The sequence below is a fragment of the Pholis gunnellus genome (assembly GCF_910591455.1).
Source record: "Pholis gunnellus genome assembly, chromosome: 3".
NCBI classification, from domain to species: domain Eukaryota; kingdom Metazoa; phylum Chordata; class Actinopteri; order Perciformes; family Pholidae; genus Pholis; species Pholis gunnellus.
The window spans coordinates 1991685-1998846 of record NC_136529.1 but is presented as its reverse complement, the minus strand read 5'-3'; positions in this window follow the sequence as shown (position 1 = coordinate 1998846).

The following is a 7162-nucleotide window of genomic DNA, read 5'->3' as shown; positions in this document are numbered from 1 at the left end:
TTGCCCGTTGTAAAGCGGGAGATTACCAGGGGCACGAAAATCGGAAAAAAGTTAGAGTACTGCAACGGGGTAGGCAACTCAGGCCAGAAGCGCTGAAGGGTCCAGCGCTTCTTCCCTTGCCCGTTGTAAAGCGGGAGATTACCAGGGGCACGAAAATCGGAAAAAAGTTAGAGTACTGCAACGGGGTAGGCAACTCAGGCCAGAAGCGCTGAAGGGTCCAGCGCTTCTTCCCTTGCCCGTTGTAAAGCGGGAGATTACCAGGGGCACGAAAATCGGAAAAAAGTTAGAGTACTGCAACGGGGTAGGCAACTCAGGCCAGAAGCGCTGAAGGGTCCAGCGCTTCTTCCCTTGCCCGTTGTAAAGCGGGAGATTACCAGGGGCACGAAAATCGGAAAAAAGTTAGAGTACTGCAACGGGGTAGGCAACTCAGGCCAGAAGCGCTGAAGGGTCCAGCGCTTCTTCCCTTGCCCGTTGTAAAGCGGGAGATTACCAGGGGCACGAAAATCGGAAAAAAGTTAGAGTACTGCAACGGGGTAGGCAACTCAGGCCAGAAGCGCTGAAGGGTCCAGCGCTTCTTCCCTTGCCCGTTGTAAAGCGGGAGATTACCAGGGGCACGAAAATCGGAAAAAAGTTAGAGTACTGCAACGGGGTAGGCAACTCAGGCCAGAAGCGCTGAAGGGTCCAGCGCTTCTTCCCTTGCCCGTTGTAAAGCGGGAGATTACCAGGGGCACGAAAATCGGAAAAAAGTTAGAGTACTGCAACGGGGTAGGCAACTCAGGCCAGAAGCGCTGAAGGGTCCAGCGCTTCTTCCCTTGCCCGTTGGAAAGCGGGAGATTACCAGGGGCACGAAAATCGGAAAAAAGTTAGAGTACTGCAACGGGGTAGGCAACTCAGGCCAGAAGCGCTGAAGGGTCCAGCGCTTCTTACCTTGCCCGTTGTAAAGCGGGAGATTACCAGGGGCACGAAAATCGGAAAAAAGTTAGAGTACTGCAACGGGGTAGGCAACTCAGGCCAGAAGCGCTGAAGGGTCCAGCGCTTCTTCCCTTGCCCGTTGTAAAGCGGGAGATTACCAAGGGCACGAAACCAGATTTAGATTACCAAGGGCACGAAACTCCGGGGGCGCGTACGGAGGGTTTTAACCCAGGGAGGGGGCTTAAGTGTGGGGGCCCGGGACCTCCTGGAGGACGTGGTCTCAGGGGTAGGTCCCGGAGGTGTCTCTGCGGGGTTAAGGTGCGTGTCCCAAGTGTCGGCATAAAACGAGCTTTTTTCGCTCGCTTCAACTAGGTCCTGCCTTGGCTGTGAGTGGCCCACGTTGGAGTGACCTTGCTGGGTGTCGAGAGGGCGTCGAGGCCGACCATTCGGCGCCCGTGCCCCGTCTGTGCGTTCTTTCTTTGGGGAGAAACGTACTGCGTAAAATGGCTATTTTCACTCGCGTAAACTATGTTTTCCCGGGGCTGTGAGTGTCCAATCCTGGGTTAACTTAGATGGGTGTTGAGAGGACTTCCAGGCCGACAATTCCGCGTGCTTGGCGGGTCTGTGCGTCTTTTCTCCGGGGAGGAAACCACTGCGTAAAAGGGCATCTTTGGCTGTAGTGGTTAGTGCTGGTTCTCTGGCGCTCTCATGTGGCGGAAAAAAAGCATTGCAGGGGCTGATCAGGCCAGGCCAGTGTGTGTAGTATTTTCTTCATTTTAGAGTCTATTTTCTTCATTTTAGAGTCTTTTTCTGCCTGTATCAGCCAGGGGCTGATCAGGCAAGGCCATGCCAGTGTGTGTATGTCCTGAACCCAGGATAATATCCCTCTTTCTGGGGTGAATGAGGGACAATTGTGGGTGTGTTCTGTGAGTGTATTTAATTCATTTTGGCCTTATTTTAGGCTTTTGCTAGCCAGTGTGTTTAGGTCCTGAAACCAGGATAAGATCCCTCTTTCTGTGGAGAATGAGGGACAATTGTGGGTGTGTTCTGTGAGTGTATTTAATTCATTTTGGCCTTTTTTTAGGCTTTTGCTAGCCAGTGTGTTTAGGTCCTGAAACCAGGATAAGATCCCTCTTTCTGGGGTGAATGAGGGACAATTGTGGGTGTGTTCTGTGAGTGTATTTAATTCATTTTGGCCTTATTTTAGGCTTTTGCTAGCCAGTGTGTTTAGGTCCTGAAACCAGGATAATATCCCTCTTTCTGGGGTGAATGAGGGACAATTGTGGGTGTGTTCTGTGAGTGTATTTAATTCATTTTGGCCTTATTTTAGGCTTTTGCTAGCCAGTGTGTTTAGGTCCTGAAACCAGGATAATATCCCTCTTTCTGGGGTGAATGAGGGACAATTGTGGGTGTGTTCTGTGAGTGTATTTAATTCATTTTGGCCTTATTTTAGGCTTTTGCTAGCCAGTGTGTTTAGGTCCTGAAACCAGGATAATATCCCTCTTTCTGGGGTGAATGAGGGACAATTGTGGGTGTGTTCTGTGAGTGTATTTAATTCATTTTGGCCTTATTTTAGGCTTTTGCTAGCCAGTGTGTTTAGGTCCTGAAACCAGGATAAGATCCCTCTTTCTGGGGTGAATGAGGGACAATTGTGGGTGTGTTCTGTGAGTGTATTTAATTCATTTTGGCCTTATTTTAGGCTTTTGCTAGCCAGTGTGTTTAGGTCCTGAACCCAGGATAATATCCCTCTTTCTGGGGTGAATGAGGGACAATTGTGGGTGTGTTCTGTGAGTGTATTTAATTCATTTTGGCCTTATTTTAGGCTTTTGCTAGCCAGTGTGTTTATGTCCTGAACCCAGGATAATATCCCTCTTTCTGGGGTGAATGAGGGACAATTGTGGGTGTGTTCTGTGAGTGTATTTAATTCATTTTGGCCTTATTTTAGGCTTTTGCTAGCCAGTGTGTTTAGGTCCTGAACCCAGGATAATATCCCTCTTTCTGTGGTGAATGAGGGACAATTGTGGGTGTGTTCTGTGAGTGTATTTAATTCATTTTGGCCTTTTTTTAGGCTTTTGCTAGCCAGTGTGTTTATGTCCTGAACCCAGGATAATATCCCTCTTTCTGTGGAGAATGATGGACACTTGTGGGTGTGTTCTGTGAGTGTATTTAATTCATTTTGGCCTTATTTTAGGCTTTTGCTAGCCAGTGTGTTTAGGTCCTGAAACCAGGATAAGATCCCTCTTTCTGTGGAGAATGATGGACACTTGTGGGTGTGTTCTGTGAGTGTATTTAATTCATTTTGGCCTTATTTTAGGCTTTTGCTAGCCAGTGTGTTTAGGTCCTGAAACCAGGATAAGATCCCTCTTTCTGTGGAGAATGATGGACACTTGTGGGTGTGTTCTGTGAGTGTATTTAATTCATTTTGGCCTTATTTTAGGCTTTTGCTAGCCAGTGTGTTTAGGTCCTGAAACCAGGATAAGATCCCTCTTTCTGTGGAGAATGATGGACAATTGTGGGTGTGTTCTGTGAGTGTATTTGTATAGAGTTTACACCAAACGAGAGAGTATTAAACATATTTATTATATTCATTTCAAGCTTGGGTCAGGCGTGGTGATGGATGTGGAGGAGGAGGATGGCTCCAGGACCGCGTCAAGTGAGCTCCTCAATCCTCTCAGGCGCTGTTTGTCGAGGTCATGTGCGTAGTAATTGTCGGCAGATGCTGTCGAGTGGCACATCAGCATGGCGAGCTCAGCACGTTTGTCAGCCTTGTGGTGGTTCTTGACCTGGAACCAGAAAAACGAAAAGAGGATTAGCCAAGTGTGGTAGTGAAGCACCACATGTAGAGTGAGTGAAACAAATACACTTACATGGCCGGAGACTGCGGTTCTAATGTCGGTGAAGGTGGGCTTCCCGGGCAGCTCCATCTCCACCCACACGTTCTGCATGTAACGCACAAGGTTCTTCACCGGCCTGCAACTGCTCGTGATGAGCACCCACGTGCTCTTTGTCTTGGTGTCTGCCCGCAGCTTGAGCCATTTCTCCAGCCAAGCAAACTCCTCACTCGTCAGATATATTTGTGCCGGTCCGAAATCCCGGCTCGTCTTGTGTTGCTCAACAGATATCACGTAGCCGTCTCCCTCCGCCGCGTCGCCATCAGTCTTAGCCTTCATCACTTCAGCCACCGTCATGTTCGTCAGGACGCCTGGCCGATGGCCATATATGCAGCAGATCAGTGCGGACCAGTATCCATAAAAAGTGTTCCACACAGCGATACGGTTGTCATCCTCCATACGCTCTGCAAACAGAATACAAATAAATCATCTTGGAACGAGACACCCACACACACTTCTATCTGCATTTCTATCTCTGTCTTATCTTACCCAGTGTCCTGGGGATCATCTCCTTGCACATTTCCTGGCACCTGTAGAGAGTGACCCTGGAGACGAGTCTCGACATCTTACCAGCTTTGACCCGCATCTGGTGAAGCACCACCTCGTTTGAGAGGCCAGTCGTGACTGACCTCAGGGCCCTTATCACGCCCGTTATCTCTGCACTGGAGAGGCAAGAGTTGGGGTCCGGGGTCTCCGAGAAGTAGATGCAGAAGTGGCGCATGTTTTTCATATAAAAGTTGACAGTGGTGACCGTTTTCCCCTCGGACCGTAGGTGGCTGGGGTAGCTGATGAAAGAAACACAGCTATTAGTTATCAGTCCTGTGCCTTGGTGCATGGGGAGGGGGGGGGAGAAACACAATTCAGACAGAGACTTACCGTCTTATGCCGTCCATGTCGTACAGAAACTTCCAGTTGGCGAGCTCTGTTTTCCCGTGTGCGAGGTAGGAAATAAACGATTTTATTCTCCCACATTTGGACGCCGCGTTATCCATCTTCTTGCGGGAGGGTGCACCCCCTTCTTGGTACTTCTGAAATTCCTCCAGGAAGGCAACTGCGATGAGAAATTCAAAATGATTACTACTGAACTATGAGAGTACCAGGGTTCTATCACATGTGTGTGTGAGAGCTCTTACCTATCGAATCAGGAAGGCTGCTCACGCTGCTGCCCCCGGAGGAGGCTGGTGGTGGTGGAGGTGATGGTGGAGGTGATGGTGGCGGTGATGGTGGTGGTGTTGGAGGTGGTGGTTGCAGTGGTTGGGCCCTGTGGGTACGCCGGTATTGCTTTACCAACCTTTGGTTGAGTTTGAGAGCTCTGGTGAGGTCCAGTTCAAGACGCTCGGCCCTCCACCTCAGCAGCCTGCACTCTTCAGAGGTGGGCTCGGCCCCCGCCACCACCACCACCGGCCGGTGCTCGCCCTCATCTACCGGCTGTAGGTCCAGGCTTGTCGTCATCGGAATGCCGGGGTTGGAAGCTCTCAAGTCGGTGAGGAGGTTCATCGTCACTCGATATTTCGTAGATGTCTGGTGCATCTCCCGTGCATCTTGGTCGAGCTCCGGGTGGCCTTGCACGATGTGCCTGTCCAGTCGCTTGCTGTGATAGCTGCAGCCCGATACTGGGCATTTCTCTTTTCGAATGTTGACCCTGCCCGTGGATAGCATAGCCAGTAGCTTCCTCTCCGTGGGGTTGAGGATTGTGTGCCTGCTTTTCAGGTGGTGGGGCATGGCCGCACACACCTTCTTGCAGACTGGGCAGCGGTTGACAAGCTTCGTTCGGGTCATCTCTGGTAGAAGACGAAGGAATAGACATGTTGAGAGCAGATCCACGTGCGTCCTTGCTCGCTCTCTGTGTTGTCTGCTGTTGCTGCGAGTCTCCTTCCGCTATATATATGGAGGAGCAGCCAACAGGTGATCTTATTCGTTGTCACGAGAGGCCCCGCCTGCTAGTTAAGGTCCCACGCGTCATCCGGCAGGCGTGTCCTTAAAGGGCCAGCATGACAGCTAATGTCCCACGTGTCATCCGGCATGTGTGTCATTAAAGGGCCCCATGTGTCATCCAGCAGGAATATACATGTTGAGAGCAGATCCACGTGCGTCCTTGCTCGCTCTCTGTGTTGTCTGCTGTTGCTGCGAGTCTCCTTCCGCTATATATATGGAGGAGCAGCCAGCAGGTGATCTTATTCGTTGTCACGAGAGGCCCCGCCTGTTAGTTAAGGTCCCACGCGTCATCCGGCAGGCGTGTCCTTAAAGGGCCAGCATGACAGCTAATGTCCCACGTGTCATCCGGCATGTGTGTCATTAAAGGGCCAGCCTGACAGCTACGGTCCCACGTGTCATCCGGCAGGTGTCAGCAGAGGCCCCCGCCTCGCAGCTAATGTCCCAAGTGTCATCCAGCAGGCGTGTCATTAAAGGGCCAGCCTGACAGCTACGGTCCCACGTGTCATCCGGCAGGTGTCAGCAGAGGCCCCCGCCTCGCAGCTAATGTCCCAAGTGTCATCCAGCAGGCGTGTTAGTAAATGCCCCACCTGTCAGCTATGGTCCCGGCCGTACCCACTAAATGTCACTAAATGACCGCCAAGTAAGTCCATGACTACCTAGAGTCAAAGACATAAAGGGGAGTCAGAAAGAGCCCCGCGAGTCTGTTTCGGTCCCAAGTGTTGGCATAAAACGAGCTTTTTTCGCTCGCTTCAACTAGGTCCTGCCTTGGCTGTGAGTGGCCCACGTTGGAGTGACCTTGCTGGGTGTCGAGAGGGCGTCGAGGCCGACCATTCGGCGCCCGTGCCCCGTCTGTGCGTTCTTTCTTTGGGGAGAAAACCACTGCGTAAAATGGCTATTTTCGCTCTTTGGCTGTAGTCAACTACGTTTTCCCGGGGCTGTGAGTGTCCAATCCTGGGTAAACTTGGATGGGTGTTGAGAGGACTTCCAGGCCGACAATTCGGCGTGCTTCCCGGGACTGTGCGCTTTTTTTTTTTTTTTTCTGAAAAAAAAGTTAGAGTATTGCAACGGGGTAGGCAACTCAGGCCAGAAGCGCTGAAGGGTCCAGCGCTTTTTTTTTTTTCGAAAAAAAAGTTAAAGTATTGCAACGGGGTAGGCAACTCAGGCCAGAAGCGCTGAAGGGTCCAGCGCTTTTTTTTTTTTTTTTCGAAAAAAAAAGTTAAAGTATTGCAACGGGGTAGGCAACTCAGGCCAGAAGCGCTGAAGGGTCCAGCGCTTCTTCCCTTGCCCGTTGTAAAGCGGGAGATTACCAGGGGCACGAAAATCGGAAAAAAGTTAGAGTACTGCAACGGGGTAGGCAACTCAGGCCAGAAGCGCTGAAGGGTCCAGCGCTTCTTCCCTTGCCCGTTGTAAAGCGGGAGATTACC